Genomic DNA, 20,411 nt, shown 5'->3' on the forward strand with positions numbered 1-20,411 from the left:
CCGGCAGCCACGCGCAGGCCCAGCAGCCACAAGTAGGCCCGGGGGCCATGCGCAGGCCCAGGGGCCACGTGCAGGCCTGGCGGCCACGCGCTGGCCCGGCAGCCATATGCTGGCCTGGTGGTCACGCACAGGTCCGGGGGCCACGCACAGGCCCGGCAGCCACATTCAGGCCCAGGGGCCATGCACTGGCCCGGCGGCCACGCGCAGGCCCAGTGGTCACGTGCAGGCTCAGGCCCGTAAGTTTTATAAAACTTGAGCAGATGGACACTTGTGTATCTACCACCTTAAGATACTAGCAGGTCTAACACCACAGAATCCCTGCTCTGATCTTTGAGGACCTCATTGATGATGTTCAACTTCTCATTTCCTACCTCATCCCCCAGCAACCACTCATCTGTCCTTATTTGTGACAGCTTGTCATTTCAATAATGTTACCTGAATGGAATCATGAAGTTCATGATTTGTTGGGATTGGCTGTTTTTACTCAGTGTTCTCTCAAGATTTATCCAAGTTAATGCATAATATTTCATTCTTCTTCATCACCTAGTAATATTCCTTAATACGTATATTCTAAAATTGGTTTAACCATTCCCCTGATGAAGGACATTTGGACTGATTGCAATTTGGACTATTGTAAAGTAAAGTAAAGCTGCTATGAACAGTCATGCATAGATTTTTTTTTTTTGTGATCATAGTTTTCAGTTCTCTAAGTATTCTAGTGCAAATTCTGAAGCATACGTTAATTGCATGTTTATTATATAAGATATTGCTACCCTGTTTCTGGAGTGACTGAACCAACTGCATTCCAACCAGCAATATATTAGTAGTTCAATTTATCTAAGTCCCTCAGTAGTCAGAGTTATTTTTTTTTTTGTTTCAGCCATTCTGATATACCATTGTGGTTTTAATTTGCATTACTTTGAAAGCTAATGATAAATCCTTTTTACTATGCTATTTGGTGAAATGTCTGTGGACATCTATTGTTTATTTTCTAGTTGGATTGTTTGTTTTTATTACTCTGACTTTTGATAATTAAAAAAATATATTCTCGGTACTGTTTTTTTGTTGGGTATATTTTTCAAGTATTTTCTGAGTCAATAGCTAATTTTCTCATTTTCTTCACATTAGAGTTCACAGAACAAAATGTTTTATTTTTTGATTGCCCTAATTTATCAAATTTTCTATTAAAGAATCATGCTTTGGTGTCAATGCTAGATCTTTCTGTCTAGCTCTAGGTTCCATAGATTTCCTTCAATTTTGTTTTCCTAAAAATTTTATAATTTTATGCTTTAAATTTAAGTTTTTTTTATCCATTTAGGGTTAGTTTTTTTCTCTTCTCTTCTCTTCTCTTCTCTTCTCTTCTCGTCTCTTTTCTTTTTTCTTAATGCCGGGGCATGTGTAAAAGAGAGCGAGAGAAAGAAAGAACCTACCTCCCCCTCCACAATGGAACCTGGTCACATCACAATCCTTTTCCCTCTAATTCCATTTTCTCAAGATTCTGGGTATATGCAGTTTTTTGAGCGACTGAGGTTAGGACTCAAACCCCGGTTGACCATGTGTGATCTGGCTTCGTCTGTAAATCCTAACTACTAAGCTTGAGTTAATTTTAAATTAAGTTGTGAAGTTTAGGTTGACCATTGTTCCTTCTTTCTTCTTCTTCCTCCTTCTTTTCTTTCTTTTCTTTTCTTTTTTCTTCACCCTTTGAATGGCTAATTGTTTCTGTACCATTTATTGAAAAGTTCATCTTTCCTCCAATGAGTTTATTTTGTGCTTTTGTCAAAAATTTATTGAGCTGGACCAGTAGGTGGAGGAGTAGTTAAGGAGCTGGACTCCCATATGAGTGACCACAGTTCAAGCCTGAGACTCGGCAGTTTGAAAATAATGCCAGATGTGTGTGCATAGATGTCAAAAGTCCTGAGAGGAGAAGGGATTGTGGCATAGCCATCCTCCTGGGGCTGGGGGGAGGGAGTTATTTCTCACTTTCCTTTTCTCTGTCTCTCTCCAGCAAGTGCATGTACTCTACAGCAAAAACCTAAAAAAAAAAAAAAAAAAAAAGAAAGAAAAAAATTGACTTTATTTTTAGTCTATTTCTGGGCTCTGTTTTCTATTCTTTTGATTAGCTGATACTACATTGTTTTGATTACTGTAGCTAAATAAGTCTTGACATCAGGTAGATTGTTTCTTTCTACTATATTTTTCTTTGTTAGCATTGTTTTTAGCTATTATAGAGCCTGTGTTTTTCCCTGTAATTAAAGAACTTATTAAAGTCTGTAAATCAGAAATTTTGATAGGAATTATATGAAACTTATAGATAAATTTAGACAGAACTCACATCTGTACTATATTGAATCTTCCAGTCTATAATGGCTTTGTCTTTCCACTTACTTAGATCCTTAAATTTCTTTTTTTTTTAAAAAAAGAGAGAGATGTTTGCTAAAGAGTGTGTGTGCTTGAGATAGAGAGATGGAAAGCAAGAAGTCACCCCCAGGGGGATGGCCATACCTCAATTCCTTCTCCTCCAGTCTCCTCTTGGGATTTTTTGCATGTACTCATATGTGCCCAGTGTAAGTTTCAAGCCACTGGGTCCAAGACTTGAACCATGATAAGTCATGTGGGAATCCAGTGACATATGCCTATGCCATCTGCTGACCCAACACATTTTTGAGAATTATAAGGCAAAAATTATAAAATTTCTTTTTTTTTCCAGAAGAGGACTTTACATTCTTTTGTCTATTAATTATTTCTTCCTTTGTCCCTCACACTTACCCTGTACCACCTACTCCCCTCCCTTACAGTCTCTGGTATCTACACTTGTCCTCTCTACTATCATAGCCTCAGAACTTTCCATTTCTACCAGAGTGCAGATACTGAGTACATTTGAGTGAGAATATAGTGTATCTTTCAAAGTCTGTTTCACTTCACTTAACATTAAGTCTTCTATATTCATCTACTTTGACTCAAAAGACAGGGTCTTCTTGTTTCTTATGGCTGACTAGTATTCCATAATATATATATATATGCCACAGTTTTACAACCCAGTTATCAGTCTTGGACAGTTAGGTTAATTCCATGTTTTGGCAATTATGAATAACACTCCAATAATCATGGATGTGGAAGTGTCTTTCCAAGTGTTTTCCTATCTGGGTAAATACCAAAGAGTGAGATTACTGAATCATATGATAGTTCTATATATAGGTTTTGAGAAACCTCCATATTATTTTTCCCAGCGGTTGTACTAATGTATTGTAGTGCCCTGGTAATAAAGTTCCCAAAAGACCACCAGGGTGCCATTCTGATCTGTTAGCAGGGAGGTTGAGGGGTGCTGAGGAATGTACTCAGGCAACAATACATTGGTTATAGATTACAGGGAATGTAGCTGTCTCTGGTTGATTGGTTATTAAACCATTGAGTTAGGCAAAAAGTTACTTTAGGTTTCTGATATCTCCTTTGTTTCTTTCATTGGTCAGTCCCAGTGGGGTGATGGTCTCAGGACTTTTTTCTATGTGTCTGGCTCGCCTTTTTGAAATGATGCCATCCCTCAGTAAGGTGGGACAAAATGGAGTCGTGGGACAAAATGGAGTTGTTCTGGTTCTGCTCTGGTCCTTCAGTATATTTCCCCCAATAATGTTGTAGGGTTCCTTTTCACCACAGCCTCATCAGCCCTTTTTGATCCTAGGCATTCTAACTGAGGTTAAATGGTATCTCATTGTGATTTAAATTTGCATTTCCCTTATGACAAGAGCCTTTGAACACTTTGTTCATATACCTTTTGGCCATTTGTATGTCTTCCTTGGAGAGTTGTCTATTCAGCTCCTTGGCTCATTTTAATAATAATAATTGGATTATTCATTTTTTTTTAACAGGTGAGCTGCTTGGGTTCCCTATATAATCTGCTTATCAATCTCTTGTCTGAGGCACACTTTGCAAATATTTTTCTCATTCTGAGGATTGTTTCTTCCCTTTAATAGTTGTTTCTTTTGCCATGTGGAAGCTTTTTAGCTCGATGTAATCCCACTTGTCTATTTTTGGGACTTTTGCTTGTGCTTTAGGGGTCTTAGTTAATAAATCTTTGCCTACTCCAATGTCTTCAAGAGTTTCCCCTAAGTTTTCTACCAGTGGTTTTGTAGTTTGAGGTTTTAATTTAAATCTTTGATCCATTTTGAGTTGATTCTTAATGGCGAGAGATAGGGATTTAGTTTGATTTTTCTGCAGGTGGCTATTTTGTTCTTCCAACACTATTTACTAAAGAAATTTTCTTTTCTCCACTGTATTGTCTTGTTCCCTTGTCAAAGATCATTTGGCTTGATTTGGGGTTCATTTCTGGATTCTCTATTCTGATCCATTGGTCTATGTGTCTATTTTTGTGTCAGTGCTATGCTGATTTTTTTGTTGTTCGTTTTAAAGAATTATTTTATTTGATTTTATTCATCATCTTTATTATTATTATTTTTTTTAATTTGACCAGAGAGAAGAAGGAAAGAGAAAAAGCAAGTCACCAGGTCTGAGACTCAAACCATGATCGGCCATGTGGGAATCCAGCACACTTAACCACCATACCATCTGCTTACCTAGTGTCATGCTGTTTTGATTATCACAGCTTTGTATTGTATTTTGAAGTTGGATACAAATGCCTCCTACTTTATTCTTTTTGCACAGTGTTGCCTTGGCAATATGGGGTCTTTTATGATTCCACATAAATTTTATGCAATTTTTTCTTTTTTTGTAAGGAATATCACCAGCAATTTGATTAGAATTGCATTGACTATGTAAATTAATTTGTGTAGAACTGACATTTTGATTATATTAATTTTTCCAAACCAAAAACAGGGATGTCTTTCTTTTTTTTTTTCTTTTTTTGTGTCATACTCAATTTCTTTTTTCAGTTATCTTTGTAGAAGTCTTTCATCTCTTTGGCTAGGTTTATTTCTAGGTATCTTGTTTGTTTTGTGGCTATTGTAAGTGGAATTTCTTTCTTCAATTCTGTCTTACTCTGTTCATTGTTGGTATATAAAATACCATTGGTTTTTGTATAGTAATTTTGTGTCCTACTACTTTAGTGAATTCATTTATCAGTTTTAGGAGTTTTTTCATGGATCCCATTGGATTTTCTATGTATATAACTGTATCATCTGCAAATAGGGACAGTTTTATGTAATAATATTCTTTTCTGTGATGAAATTTATTAATGATGTTATGTCTAGATTACTTTTAAAAATAGATGGAAGACCACCCATCATATATCAAGATAAGATATCCTTATCAGATCTGATTCTATTTCGTGGTTTGTATGCTGTAGTAACTCTAACTTTAGTATTGGCAATGAAAGTAATATACTAGACAGTATGGCCAAGGATGATTAAATAAATACTGCCTCATTTGTTTACATTTGTGGAGGTTAGTGTGAAGGATTTATGGCTGCCCAGCACTGATTTCCTGCCTCATTACAGATGAGTTTTCTTCTTTCCTCCCTTCCTCTCTTTCTCTTTCCTTTTTTCTTCCCTTTCTTCTTTCTTTCCTTCATTCTAAGAAGTACCTCTCCCTCACTTTGTGCTGAATTTTCTATGAGGTTATTTTTCAAGTGGGTGCCTACTTCCCTCCATGGATATTGATTTTCTTGCCCCTTGTACAAGGCCAAGTAATATGCATACAAGGGGAGGATGGGGTCCTTCACTCTCAGTAGGTTGCCGACTATTCTTCATTCTATCACTTTTCTTTTTTAACACCCATGTTTCCTTCCTTCCTAAGATTTCTTCTATAAACACCCTTCTTGATGACCCTCAATTTGTTTTTTTATAAAAGAATCTTTGCTTCACGTAGTTTTCTGTTGCTTACAACATACTGTCCTAGGTGATAGTGCTTGCTTTTAAAAATTTAGATGACTTTAGTCACTAATTATTTATATTACAATATTTAACATATTTTTATATCTATTCAGAGTTGATGTAACCAGAACTGTGAAACAATGAGGGATAGTGCTAAGTATAAATGAAAAGTTAGATAGATTCAGAGGTAGGACAGTTGCACTTACCTGGGTGAAAATGGGTAGAAGAAATAAGGAAAAATTTTGTTAAGAATATAGAATTTGGGTTAGGTTTTAAAAAATAAATAACATTTGGGAGAGGCTAGTCCCAGAGTGTGCTAAAGATGAATGCCAGAGGACTTCGATCTCAGCTAAAAGCCAGTATTCCCGTGACTGGGCTTTCAGCAAGTGGACCTTTTGAAAGTCATGATCTCCTTCAAAAAGGTTTTCCTTGTGTGAAAAATGAGATTTTTGCCCAGTCATCCCTTTGGATTATCAGAAAAAAAAAATTCCAGCTCAACCAAGATAAGATGAGCTTTTTCACCCTAAAAAATATCCAGGGTCTGTTTGCTCCACTAAATTTACAAATGGAATTCAAGGCAGTATAGCAGACTCAGTGTCTTTTTTTTTTTTTTTTTTTTTTTTTTTGGTCAAGCTAATTTTTGTCAAGTTCAAACCTTTTGCTGGATATTTTGAGGGGTAACAATGAGACCATTGGATTTGAAGATATTCCTAATGACCCTTCACAGAGAGCTAATCGGAGAACCACACTTGATGGTGGAGGACAAGGTTGGTTTACTGTGACACGTGTGCCTGCTGTGGAAGTGACACTGTGCATTGTTTATGTCATCTTTTTACTGTAATTTCATGTACACAAAATTAAAAGTACTGACACCTGAAAAAAAAATTTGGACAAACCATTAGGTTTTTAGGACATATTTCTCTGTTTTTCTATGCTAGAATGTCATGACTTTCCAAACAACCCAATATAATCTATATTGAGCAACCAGTGGCTGAATTTTGGTTTTATATTTATCCAAATTGATCTTTTTCTGCACAGTATCTCGTGGATATCTTTCCTGCATTTTAACGACCTATATATTTACCCATTTTAAATGGATTCCATACTGTAACACAATCTGATTACCTTAGTTAGGTATCTTGAAAGAGACTACTTGCTGCTGTGGTGAAACTAATGGTTGAGGATTGGGGGAGAAGACACAGTCTGATGTCTTAGTACTAAGTTCCCTACAAGATCACGCTTGTTGCTGTTTTAATTATTGATGTTTTTAGTATTTTTATTTTTAAAAAAGTTCATTTATTCAAGAGTAAGGGAGGGGAGAGAGAGTGAGAGTGAGAAAGCCAGAGAGAGGGAGAAAACACCCCTTACAGGGCCTTGGCATACCTAGGGGGAATCCCCGGTTGTGAACCATTTACCTTCCCATATGAGTCTGCCTTGCAGAGTGTCATATTTTATCCCTGTGTCACTGACCAGCCTCTAGTTTTTTTTTTTCCCTAAAAAATACTGGATTTTGAAACAACAATAAGGTAAAAATTTTAAATGTACACATTTGAATAAGTTAGAGGAAATGGCATGGCTCCCAAAGACCTACCACCCATGCTGTACTTAAGGGTGGCAAGACATAGTATCAATGAGGGGAACATCAAGAAAAAAATTATGAAAAACTTCATGTGTAATAGACATAATTTAGCATGTTTATTATAACTACTGAAACCGGAGAACAATTTTCTACATGGAATGCTATGATCTCATGAGTATTATATTTCACTTTGCTCTAGAAGCAATGAAATTTCTATGAAGTCATAAACTATACAAGAAAGGTAAAAGCAACATCTGATGTATAGTTACTGGATAAGAAACTGTATTTTAACTAATAATAGGAAATTAATTTGTGTCATTATTGAGATGAGTAATATGAGTCAAAAAGACGTGATGAATTCTGGAGATATTGCAACATAGATTTTAAATTTATGACATCTTTTACCCCTTTAAAAGAGTATTATGTTAATACATGCACACGTTAGCAAAATAAAAGATATAGCATATTCCCAGCATCCACTTTAAGAAAAAGAGTATTACTTACATCTTTCCAGTTCCTATTTTCTTTCTCAGGGTCTTTCTTTCCTTCCCTCCTAGAGATAGTTGTGAGCTTGAATTTTGTATTTATCATTCATATTCAGTTTATTATGATTCTATTACATATGTGTGTATTTGTATGCAGTAAGTATTTTTAATTTTGTATATGGTGGAAGCATACATAATTGGAATCTATTATATGTGCTCCTCTGCAATTTGCTTCTTTCCTGTCAAGGTTATGTTTATGATTTAATCATGGGCAAACAGATGGTGTAGTGGTTACGTTGCTGGACTTACATATGGCAAACTACAGTTCAATCCCTAGACCCAGTGGCTTGAAAATCACTTCAGGTGCATGTATGCCCAAGATCTTAGGAAGAGAATGAGGAGAAGGGATTGCATTGTGACCAACCCCCCCAGGGGTGATTTCTTACTTACTTTCCTTCTCTCTCTCTCTCTCTCTCTGGTGAGTCCACATGCTCTAAGGCAAAAATCTCTTATAAAAAGAGATTTAATGATGTTGGTGTCTAAGCTATAGATATTTGTGGCTATAAAATGTTCATTTTAAATAATGCCCCACAGATATGTTTCTTCATTTTGATTATAATGAAAATACATTTTAATGTCTAGTCTTAGTAGAAGAAAATATATAGAATATAAAATAATTTAGAAATATCATTTTTTTCATTTTAAATGTGAACAGCAATAGGAGTTTCTATAGAATAATGTTTTAAAAGCTTTTCTGGACCATGGACTGTAAGTAAGACATAAATTGACTTTGCAAAATTTTCACAAAACAATACTTGGATTATAAGGAATGTTCTTTGATATTTTCCATTTTACTCTACTTTTTATTTTATTAAGAAAAATTCAGGGCCCAGCCGGTGGCATGGTCGTTATGGCATCCGGATCTCACACGGTCAGTGGTGTGATTGACGTCCCAGACCCAGAGCTTGAATAATACTCTGCATGCATGTGCTTGTGCATCCAAAATCTCAAGAGTAGTATGGAAGAGGAGAAGGGATTGCAGCATGGCCATCCCCCACTCAGTTGAGGGATGCTTTCTCACTTTTTCTCTCTCTCTGGTGAGCACACATGTCCTATAGCAAATTAAAAAAAAAATACTATGGTTATATCCTTCTATATATGTTGATTTCCAGGGCCATGAAGGGGTTAGTTACAATTAGTCAATAATGGGACCAACAGTGGCATAATGGCTATATTGCTGGACTCCCATGGAACCAATCACGGTTCAAGTCCCAGACCTGGTGACTTAAACTCACACCAGGCGCATATGCATACATGACCCAAATCCCGAGAGAATGGAGGAGAAGGGATTGTGGTGTGGCCATCCCCCCCTGGGTGGTGATTTCTCGCTTTCTGTCTCTCTGTTTTTCTGGTGAGTGTATGCACCCTATAGCAAAAACCTCTCAAAAAATAACTCCAAAAAACAAAAAAACAAAAAACAATGACAAAAAAACAGCCAGTAACAGTTGAATGTGGCACTAGTTCCAGGAATGGAATTACTAGGTTTCAGAATAGGCAGGTCTTCAGCTTTATTATAAAGGGCAAGATTGATTCCAATCAGCTATGCTAAGTTACTTTTGTCCAAACAGCAGCTCCATGGCTTTGTTCATATTTCTTATAGTTTTTGGTAATATTACAGTCTGTATTTTTTTTTTTTTGAGAGGTTTTTGCTATAGGGCACGTGCGCTCACCAGACAGACAGAGAGATAGAAAGCGAGAAATCATTCCCCCACAGGGGGGATGGCCACGCCGCAATCCCTTCTCCTCCATTCTCCTCTCAGGATCTTGGGCACGCACGCACACACGCCCAGCTTGAGTTTTAAGCCACAGGGTCCGGGAAGCAAACCGCGGTCCACTACCTGGGAGTTCAGCGACATAGCCATTAACGCTAACTGCTGGTCCCTACATTCTGTATTTTTAATAGAAGAAACTTGAATGGGAGCCCAAATGTAAAGTTAGCTCATCACAGATCATTCAAATTAGAGTAAATCTGCTCAGTCTACAATAAAAAAATCACACATTCTGAAGAAATCTCAAAATGCCATTTTGGAGTCATTTTGGTAAATTTATTTTTAAAGAAAAAATGATTTATACTAAATGTATACTCTAAAAAATGAACCAGAATGAGAAGTATGAGAAGTTCAGATGCCAAAATGGAGTCCTTTGGGGTCTCTAATTATCTAGATAAACAACAGTCAATTATGGAAAACATAAACCTGTAGTTGTCAAAAATGTACCTCAAGTTTTAATTCGAATCAGTAGAAATTTTAGCAATGTTAATAAGCAAATGAGATATGTAATTCTTGGGCATGCAGAGCTTAAGTCTATAACATATTAAGGGAATTCCCGATGTTGTATTTCTGCTGTTTAAATTTAGGCAAAGTTGTGATTCTTCCACTTTTCCTATTGTCTTCAGTGGAAAATGATGAGTGCTTCACCTGCTTCTCCTTCTCTTAATTCTAGATCCTTCAGATACATTTCTGGTGAACATGCTACTCACTCATGCTAAGATGGGGGCTTGGGAGGCAGAGGAACTTGCCCTCCGTGTCTTGTCCTTTTATTGGCATGTAGAAGGTTCAGAAGTGTAGGGTTTCTAAATCTCCATGCATACAATCCTTTAGAGGTTTGCAACATCCCCAAGCCCTCAGCCATCCCCAGTGCTGAGGCAAATTAGAAAAAAGCAAGGAAAGCAGTTAAGTTATCTTCTTGTAGACAGGCAGCAAATTTATTTGTGGCAAATTCTTTGGTCACTTGCCAACACAGAACACTTTTCACACAAAACTGGTTGGGGAGGGGAGGCAGAGAAAGAAAGATAGCCCAGTGGATCCTGAGCCCTAATGCGTCTGGGGCTTTTAGGGTAGACCCTTCATAGGAGTTTTAGAAGGGCATTTGGAATTTGGATTTCCTAACCTCAGTTTACAAAGAGAAATAGATGTATTCTAACATTAAATGGGTCTTTCAGCTGCCTGGAAAAAGATATTTTATAGCATTTCAGTAACAACATGTCATTGTACAGAGAAGTTCATGTGATCCATGAAGTAAGGAGGTTAACCCTGGTAAGAATTGACAGAGATTTTTGGCCTGGCTCTGTTGGCATTTAGGCAATTAAAAAGACACAAGAAAACACTTTCATTTAGAGCTGGTCAGGAAGCTTTTAGATCTAGGGACCAGAAGATGGCATAATGATTCGTTGCTAGACTCCCACTGTGGTTGGAGTCCTGGACCTGGTGACTTAAAACTCATGCTGGGTGCTTGTGTGTGCATGCCCAAAACTCCCAAGAGATGGGAGGAGATGGAATTGTGGCATGGCCATCCCCCCTAGGAGGTGATTTACCACTTTCTATCTTTCTGTCTCTCAGGTGAGCACACACGCTCTATAGCAAAAACCTCTCTCTCTAAAAATGAAGCTTTTAGATCTGTAAAGTTCCATCTATATTCAGATATAGGTTCTAAATGCAACCTGTAACACTTTTGCAATCTAACTCCTGGGTTGTGTTCCTTTTAATGTTTTTTAAAAATTCTGATCTCTAATATGGTCGTTCTGTGTATTTTCCATTGGTTAATTTTTAGTTCATAAAAGTTATGGTTTTAGGGAACCAGCAGTTAGCATAATGGCTATGTCGCTGGACTCCCACGTAGTCGACCGCGGTTCGTGTCCCGGACCCGGTGGCTTAAAACTCACACCGGGCACGTGTGCGTGCGTGTCCAAGATCCCGAGAGGAGAATGGAGGAGAAGGGATTGAGGTGTGACCATCCCCCCTGGGGGGTGATTTCTCTCTTTCTGTCTCTATGTCTCTCTCTGTCTGTCTGGTGAGCGCACGTGCCCTACAGTGAAAATCTCTCAAAAAAAAAGTTATGGTTTTAATAATTTTTAAATGTATTTGCATTTATGTTTTAAATAAATAGTTTTATTTAAATTTATCACAGGAAAAAAAATCAAAAGCAAAAAGACAAATTTTAGTTTACTGTTACTCTTAGCTCCAATTCAGATTAATATTCAAGTAATGATATTAATTTGCCATTCATTTGTTCGATACCATGCCAGATACATAGGTGACAATTGCAAAGGGCTTTGTGTCTTAGAGCACTCTTGGGTATCATTGTACAGAAGCCTGTCACACCTGTTTTAGTGGATCGACTCAGTTCAGGAAGGGTGACATTGCTGTGCTGCTGGAGATCTGCTCCTCCAGCTAAGGCCCAGGGACCTGTTTTTGGGGACAGGGAGGCAGGTAAAAGGGGTGTCTGGAGGTACTGAGACCTTGGTCGCAATGAATCTGTTCCTCCCATCATCCCATCCCGAGTAAGTTCCTACACTTTTGATGTCAAGTTTCAAAGAAAGACAACACTAAAATGCTAGTGAGTTATTACACCACCTGCTAAGGTTTGAATATGCCCCCCACCCCGTTCATGTGTTGAAATTTCGTTATGACTTTTACTATTTTAGGTTTTTGCCATAGGGTACATGTGCTTAGCAGAAAGAGAGAGAGAGAGAGAAAGAGAGGGAAAGTGAGGACCTCCCTCCCTCCAGAGGGATGGCCATGCCACAATCCCTTTTCCTCCATTCTCCTTTCTGGATTTTGTGTGGGCACACACGTACACATGCCTCGGTATGGTTTTCGAGCTGCTGGGTCTGGAACTCAAGTTGTAATTGGCCACGTGGGAGTCCAGTGCCTGAACCACGATGCCACTTGCTGGCCCTGTTGTGCCAGTTTTAAGAGAGTGGAAACTTAATCTTGTCAAATAAGAGGTGGAAATTCGGGAGGTAATCAGGATTAAATAAGGTTATCAGGATGGGATCTCCATGATTGAATCTTGGTGGGTTGTAAGAGAGGGAGGGAGACAGATATAAACAGGGACACGTGGGCATGGACGGGCACAAGCTCTTGCCGTGTGATGCCCTGCCCTGCCTAACAAATAATAAAACCCAGGTCTGTATGCAAGAAAGGGAATCCCAGAATGACCTCATTTTGAGATAACCAGGTCTTACTAAAGTGGGTGTATGATTAGCTGGGTACTGCAAGCAGGAGGTCCATGTTGATATCTGTGAAACTCCTCAACAGAGTTGCCTGAAGAAAAGAACCCACATTAAAGAGTCTGCACTGGGGCATTTACCACCAGGGCCCCAGAACAGCAATTCGGTGGCCACTCAGGTCAATGTCTTTTCCCCATGCTCCCATGCCTCCCTGCTCTTTAAAATGCAGAGATGGGGCTCTGACGGAGATTTCACCTGTGGCAGCAAGCAATACTTTTACATAGCACATTAGAAGACGGCAATGCTTAAAAAGTAACACTGTTTTCATAATTTTACCTCTGTTGAGTCCAACTCTTCAACAAATTGTTTACCTGTATATGTGAATGAATAAAGAGGATCAACTTTAACCTGCTGTTCCAATCAAGTGATAAGACTCTGCAGACCCTCTCATCATTTGCTCCGCATTACGATATAATAAAAGACGTCCTGTCCACATCCTTGCTTTGATAGAAACTCAGCAATACATCATTAGTCTCCCCAAAACACTTTATGTTCAGTCACTTTAGGGTTAATCTTGAATGTGAATCTGTGATGTTACCTATTCCTTCATCCAGGAAAACCCAGATGATACTTTTTTGCTATTGACCAAACTTTAGTAGTATTTCCTTCTTTGCAAGAAGTGTAGGATTTCTGATAGTTTTGTGACTTTTTCACTTGCTGCATTAAGCAAAAAATTCCCAAATGGCCAATGACAAGTTGAAATGTTCCTAAACAGTTGAAAGGAGTGATTCTTGAATCTGCCCAGGAGGCACCAGAACAGTTGGAAGTTGGACCTGAGTCGCAATGCTGATAGGATCTGCAGGCAAACCAGCTTGCTAATCGTGCGCATGGAGGAATTCCACTTAGTGAATTCTGCAGCCTTTTGTGGAGAAAAGCTGATTCTGCCTCTGCTTTCCCTTTACATCATATGTTTGATAATATTTTGCATACAGGAATAGACTGCAGGGCCCAGTCTTCTCCCCTCTGTACTCCTGGTGGTAGCATTGTGCACAGATACTCTGGCAAGGCAAGGAAAGTAAGGCAAGGAGCAGGAGGAAAAGTTGTCTACCATGACAACTGGGAATGGAATTTATGTCTTTTGGGGGAAAGTTCTAATGTCATTTAAGCCTCAGGTTACACAGAGGCTAAGTTTCAGCAGCGTAGAAGACTTCACTGTACTAGAGGATAGAAGTGATTGACCAAGAAAGCGGAATCAAATTCTGAGGGTGAGCTGAATGACAAGAATTCTTGGTTGCTCTCAAGATTCAGTTTGGAGGGACCAGCAGTTAGTGTAATGGCTATGTCACTGAACACCTATGTAGTTGACCGCGGTTCAAGTCCGGGACACGGTGGCTTAAACTCACGCCGGGCGCGTGTGCGTGCATGCCCAAGATCCTGAGAAGAGAATGGAGGAGAAGGGGTTACGGCGTGGTCATCCCTCTTGGGGGGTGATTTCTCACATTCTGTCTCTCTGTCTCTCTCTTTCTGGCGAGCGCACATGCCCTAACCCCCCAAAAAAAAAAAAAAAAAAAAAGATTCAGTTTGGAGTAGGGTTTCAGAAACAGGGAAGCCAAACTCAGGGACTAGTGTCTTCCAAGGTCTCACCTGCCTAATGGGGGAAAGGAATAAGCACCAGTGAGCACAGCTAAGGTGAAGGAGTAATGCAAACCAAGATTGTCTTCTTACTTAAAGTTCTCTCATGGGCAGATCAGAGGTTGACTGTCCCACCCCCATTCCAAATTATCCACCTTTACGTCAGCAGCTGGCAGGGCTAAATGCTTGCTTTCATAATCTCCCTTGCTTCTTGAGGCAGGCAAGAAGATATAAGGAGACTTCAAAAAGTTTGCTGAAAAATGGAATCAAAGTGTATGCTTATTTGGGTGCAAAAAATTTGAAATCGATCTAGAGTTTTCTCATGATACACATTTTCATGAACCATTAAGCAAAAGATTGCTTGAGGTGGTGGTGGGATTTTGGAAAATCTTTTACTTTCCTAATGAAAAAGACAGGTGCACGTTTTTGGCTCCTGCTCCCGCTTCTTTTCTTTCTGCCTTAAATAAGGATGTGTTGCCTGAAGCTGGGGACGACTATCTTATGAAGAAGTAAAAACTTCACAGAACTTCAAGGTCACTCTTCTTGACATTGTCATGCTGCTAAACCAATACCAGTATCTGCCTACCTTCACAATGCTTGCTATGTGATAGAAAGAAGCTTCTACTTGTTGAGAAAACAGTTAACATTTTGATATTTGGCTCATAGTCTGTGTTATATGCCACGTGTATCATATGAGTTCTCTTTCAACTTAAACTTTTCATTTCACTTAGTAGTGAATATTATTTCAGACATTTCTGGGCAGGCTGAGAAACGCCTCCGAGCCTATGCCTTTTGACAGTACCCAGTGAAACTACCTGGAGGAATTAAGATATGGCTTGCTATAAATGAGCTACAAATATAATGGGATATTATTCAGAAATGAAGTTCCTGGGCCAACCCCATCACTTAGCAGTTAAGGGGTCAAGTTCTCACACAGCCAATCACGGTTTAAATTCCAGACCTGGCATCTTGAAAGACATGCTGAGCACATGTATAAATGTGCCCAGAATCCTGACAGGAAGGAAGAATGGAGGAAAAAGGATTGTGGCATGACTATGCCCCACTGGGGGATGCTTTCTTTCTCTGTCTTCCTCTGGCAGAAAGAGTATTTTTATTTCACTGTCAAAATTGTTATTTTATTTATTTATTTGGAGAGGTTTTTGCTATAGGGCATGTGTGCTCGCCAGGAAGACAGAGAGAAACAGAGAGACAGAAAGTGAGAAATCACCTCCGAGGGGGGATGGACACGCCACAGTCCTTTCTCCTCTCGGGATCTTGGGCACGCACGCAAACGCACCTGGTGTGAGTTTAAGCAACTGGGTCTGGGACTCGAACTGTGGTCGACCACATGAGAATTCAGTGACACAGCCATTACGCTAACTGCTGGTCCCAAAATTGTTATTTAATATTTTGATGGCTTTTTTATAGTTCATTAGAATGCTATTTTATTTCTGGAGTTTGTGTACAGTCTGTGGTCCTGGTACTACTGAAGCTAACAGACCCTTTAAGATAAGGGCAGTGGGGTGGTTTGGTGTAGAGAAGAACATAGAGGCTATAGTCTCTAAGGGTGGAGGCGGGGAGAGAAAGTATGTGTTATGGGAAGGCTGGAGCAAAGATTCCAAGAAAAATTATTTTATTTATTGCTGTTTCCTCTCAGCTAATATTTTGAAACATTTTGAATGAAATAACATTATTAATTTCAAAATACCAATTGCATCTCTGTTATTCTTGGTTTATTTTTAAAGTCAAGCCCCAAATTTAATTACCCCGGGGAAACTTTCTTGTGAAATTTCTGTTTCCACCCTCCCATATACAGAAAGGAAAAGTTGTGCACTCAAATATTTCTAATCTTATGAGCTTTGTGATTTTACACAGTTTTAAGCAGAAGCGTTAGGAATAAAGTTGGATGATTAAAAGTTTTAGAAAGGGGTGATATACATTAGACTTTACATTTTGCTAAGTGCGATGAAAACAAAATAAAACAGGTGCTCTTTAAATGGAGGTCTTTGAAATCTGAAAGGTTTTTTCCATTCAGCCAAACTGTAATGATTCTTTCCTGTGTCAGATTTGGCAAAGACTTCGAAATTGAGTTCTTCCTTATGTGGGGTATTGTGAAGGGAAATGATTCAGGGGCCAAAATAAGAATTAAGATTTGAAAGTTAAAATTGACTGGAAATGTCATCTAAAACTGTGTTATTTCTGGTCTTTTTCCCCGTGAAACTAAATAAATCTTTAGAACTCTTCATATTTCAAACACAATATTTTTTCATGTCCATGAAATGATTTTCTGAAGCTCTTGAGTATCTTTGCTCAATGTATATAACTTTTATGTCTGTACAGTGCTTACCAGGAATGTTATTAGTTATGCCCCATGAGAATGCTAAGGGTAGAGTCATACTGTTAACTGGTCTAATACTTAAGAAAACTGGCAAAGACTTATCAAAGGCCACCTCTGTGAGCTCTTGCATTGGTGATATATGCCAAGTGGCTGAATTGTTCTGTGTTTCGGTATGTTTTTAAAGAGTTCTTTAAACACATCTTAAAATGGAAAAGGGAAACAGCTTCTTAGCTATTGCCTTTTCAAGATAAGCCCTTCAATAATATCTCATATATGATTTTTAGTTTAACTACTTCCTAATTTAGAGTTGATATTGCCTTTTTTTTTTCTTTTTGCAGAGAATTTAGATTAGGTATCATGCCTGGAAAATAATCTCTACTATATTCATGTGTAATATACTTGCCAGACTTAATGCTCCAATCCAAGTAGGTCTCAAAGAGAAGGGCAAACATTAGCTTCTTTACCTAGAAAACTGGGAAATGTGATTAGTTAGAGATTTTGACCTTCAGTGATACCGTGTGTAAGACACTCACTGAATGCAACCAACTTAGCTCCCCAAATTAGACAGGAGCAAGACAGACTCTCCTCGTGGAAGTAGAGTGGTACTTTCGACAAAAACTACTCTCTCCTCTGCTGCCCTGAACACAGACCACTTGGGCTTATTTTAGAACTGTTGGCACAGAAGTGGACAGTTTTAGTCAGGTCTGGCCAAAAGAATGTAAAGAACTGGACCCTCAGGTGCTCAGTTTAGCTATCTTTTAGGCTTCTTGATTTAGGCATGGTAGGAGACACGACCATGATTGTTTTTGTTAACTCTGATTAGGCTCAAAAGTGCCTAGAGAAAACATTGATAAAAATGCCAAAGCCATGTTTTGTTTTGTCTTAATTTTGCTATAGGGCATGTATACTCATTGGAGACATAAAGAGAAAGTAAGAAAAGACTTTATTTTCCTGTCAGGATTTTGGGCACCAAGGCAGGGACTTGATCACGCAGTTTGCCTTATGAGACCAGTTGCTTTACCTTTCAGGCCACCTGCTGGCCCCAAAGCCATGTTTTCGAAGGGAGGAAGAGTTGGTAGTTAACTTTAAGGTCCCTACTTAAATCAATAAGCTATGTGTCCATAACCTAGTCTGCAGTTTAAAGGTGTAGTTATTTCTGTTTAACCAGTCCCTGTCAGCTCATTAATGCTGTATGTGTTAGGAAAACATATCATTTTAATAATTATGTATTCAGTCTATTAAACACAGACTAATGTAGAAAACTATTTGATGTGATTATGCAAGAATGAGAACAAGGATTTTTTTATATGGTATTAGATATTACAGTAACATCTATGAGAGAAATTTGGGGAGGGGGCAACTTTGATAGAAAAATGTAAGAGCACATTACATCTCTTTTTTTTTTCTTTATGCTAGGGGTAAATGACTTATTTTGAGGAACTGGAATTTAGCTTTGTTTTGTTTGCTTTGTTTGTAAAGGCACATGCTCTTTGTTTCCAAGCATAGGGATAGGCAATGTCGTGTTTCTTAAATCTTAATGTTTCTTTAATATTAGTGCAGATTCCAGTAGGAAAGGTGTGTTTATATTGTGAGATAACTCTGAAGAATTCAATATTCAGTGTGTCTTTCATAGATGTTGTATTTATTAGAACCTTGGGGAAAATAATCCAAGGAAGACAGGCAGTGAGTGAAAGGGAGCGTTACTAAGGAAGTTATATCGCTGTGGATGATGAGCATGTTTCCATGGGAAAAGCCTAAGAAATGGTGCATACTTCACAGAATAATTCCTCTGAAGAGGCGAGGAAATATGTATGTTTGTAAACCAGCTCCCATTATTATTGGTTAAAGGCTGGTGTCTGGGAGTGTTAATTCTCTGGTACTTGTAATTCCATGGTTCTGGCAAGTCTTTTGGCACAGAGAGACAGACGCTGGTCATTGGAGGTCACCTAGAGCTACTGAATAGTGAGATTCGAGGAATATGGCTGCAGCCTTCGTGGAATTTGGTACAGTGGCAGGTGGAGTTACTGCCAGTGGTCCAAGTATCTGCACATGGAAACCATCCTTATAAATAAAACATTCATGGAACACTAATATAGGCTATTAATCATCTAGTCATAGATTGCCAGAGGTTTGTCTAATGCAGTTTTCATTTTGTAAATCAGGACATTAAAATCCAGAGAGTTTTAATGACTGGCTTAATGTCATAGAACCACATTTGGCACTGTCATCTCATAATTTAATGAATTATGAGGCAATATTTGTTTATCATTAATTTGAAGGTTGGAAATGTAAATAGAAACAAACAAACAAACAAACAAACAAACCCAACATGTAAGGATGTGGGCACACAAGGTTCAAAACGCTTAACCTCCACTTTCAGCACCATTTCTGCTGACCGACCTACCTGTGAGACATCCTTTTATGACCTCCAATAGTTTAAAACAGTTTTTACTCTGCTCTTTACACCCTCAAAATTTGCTTGGATAAAAGGTCTTAATTTTATTGATACTAAGGTATACATGATTAAACTACTCTATATTGAAGTATTTGCTCAATAATAGAAAGTAGTCTTAAGCATCAGTTTAACATTTTCCATTATGAGAAAGTTAATTTGGGGTTGTGGAGGTCTAAGACTAGTTTTAAGTATTCATACACATTGATTGTCAACATACTTTTGAAAAGCACTGCTTATCTGGTAGCTTAAAGTACGTTACATGAGATTCATTTAGCCTGGGAACAATGGTGATCTTTAGAAGAAGAACTCAGTATTTAAAAACTGGAATTCTGGGGCCAACAGGTGGAGGAGTGGTTAAACCACTAGGCTACCACGTGGCTGACCACAGTTTGAATCCTGGACCTGGCTGGTGCACGTGCATGCATGCCCAAAATCCCAAGAGGAGAATGGAGGACAAGGGATTGTGGCGTGACCTGCCCCCCTGGGATGTGATTTCCTGCTTTCTATGTCTCTGTGTCTCTGGTGAGCATATATGTCCTATAGCAAAAATCTCTCAAAAACAAAATAAAACAAAACAAAAATCCCTGGAATTCAATGAGTCATTATGTAATCATCACTAGAGTTTTATAATTTGGAAATCTATAATTTTTTTATCATATTGGATGATATACAAAGATCTTAAATTTCTATAGAAAAATCTCTATTTTTTAATCATAAACTAACAGAAATAGAAATTGCTCAGAGAGTATGAGAAAATATGTAAAACTACATATAATAAAAATTTTCAGTATTGTAATGTTTCACCAAATTATGTTTTTTTTAATAAGGATTAAATAGCATTTTACTATGTTCATTTTTTTTTTTTTTTTTTTTAAGTTTTCAAGTCTACTGTTTACCAGATAAAGATCCTAGGGGAATTATTTAATATATTTTTAAAATTTATAATTTTTAAATTTACTACATTGTTAGAAAGACATTTTTAGTCTTATGGAAAGGAATGAAAGGACATACTGAATTTATATAATGAATTTGATGGCTGTTTTACAAACATTTAGTAAATGTTTTTGAACTAAGAATGAGAGAATGAAC

The 20,411-nt window shown here is 38.1% G+C and overlaps 1 long non-coding RNA gene and 1 pseudogene across 2 annotated transcripts in view; both read left to right on the plus strand.

Annotated features, from left to right (window-relative positions):
* Positions 1-20,411, plus strand: part of LOC114008100 (uncharacterized) — a 62,961-nt gene that overhangs the window by 39,046 nt on the left and 3,504 nt on the right. The gene's annotated exons all lie outside the window — the stretch shown is intronic.
* On the plus strand, positions 6,145-6,604 carry LOC102485625 (proteasome maturation protein-like; annotated as a pseudogene).

Source organism: Tupaia chinensis, unplaced genomic scaffold (assembly GCF_000334495.1).
Source record: "Tupaia chinensis unplaced genomic scaffold, TupChi_1.0 Scaffold000002_1, whole genome shotgun sequence".
NCBI lineage: Eukaryota > Metazoa > Chordata > Mammalia > Scandentia > Tupaiidae > Tupaia > Tupaia belangeri.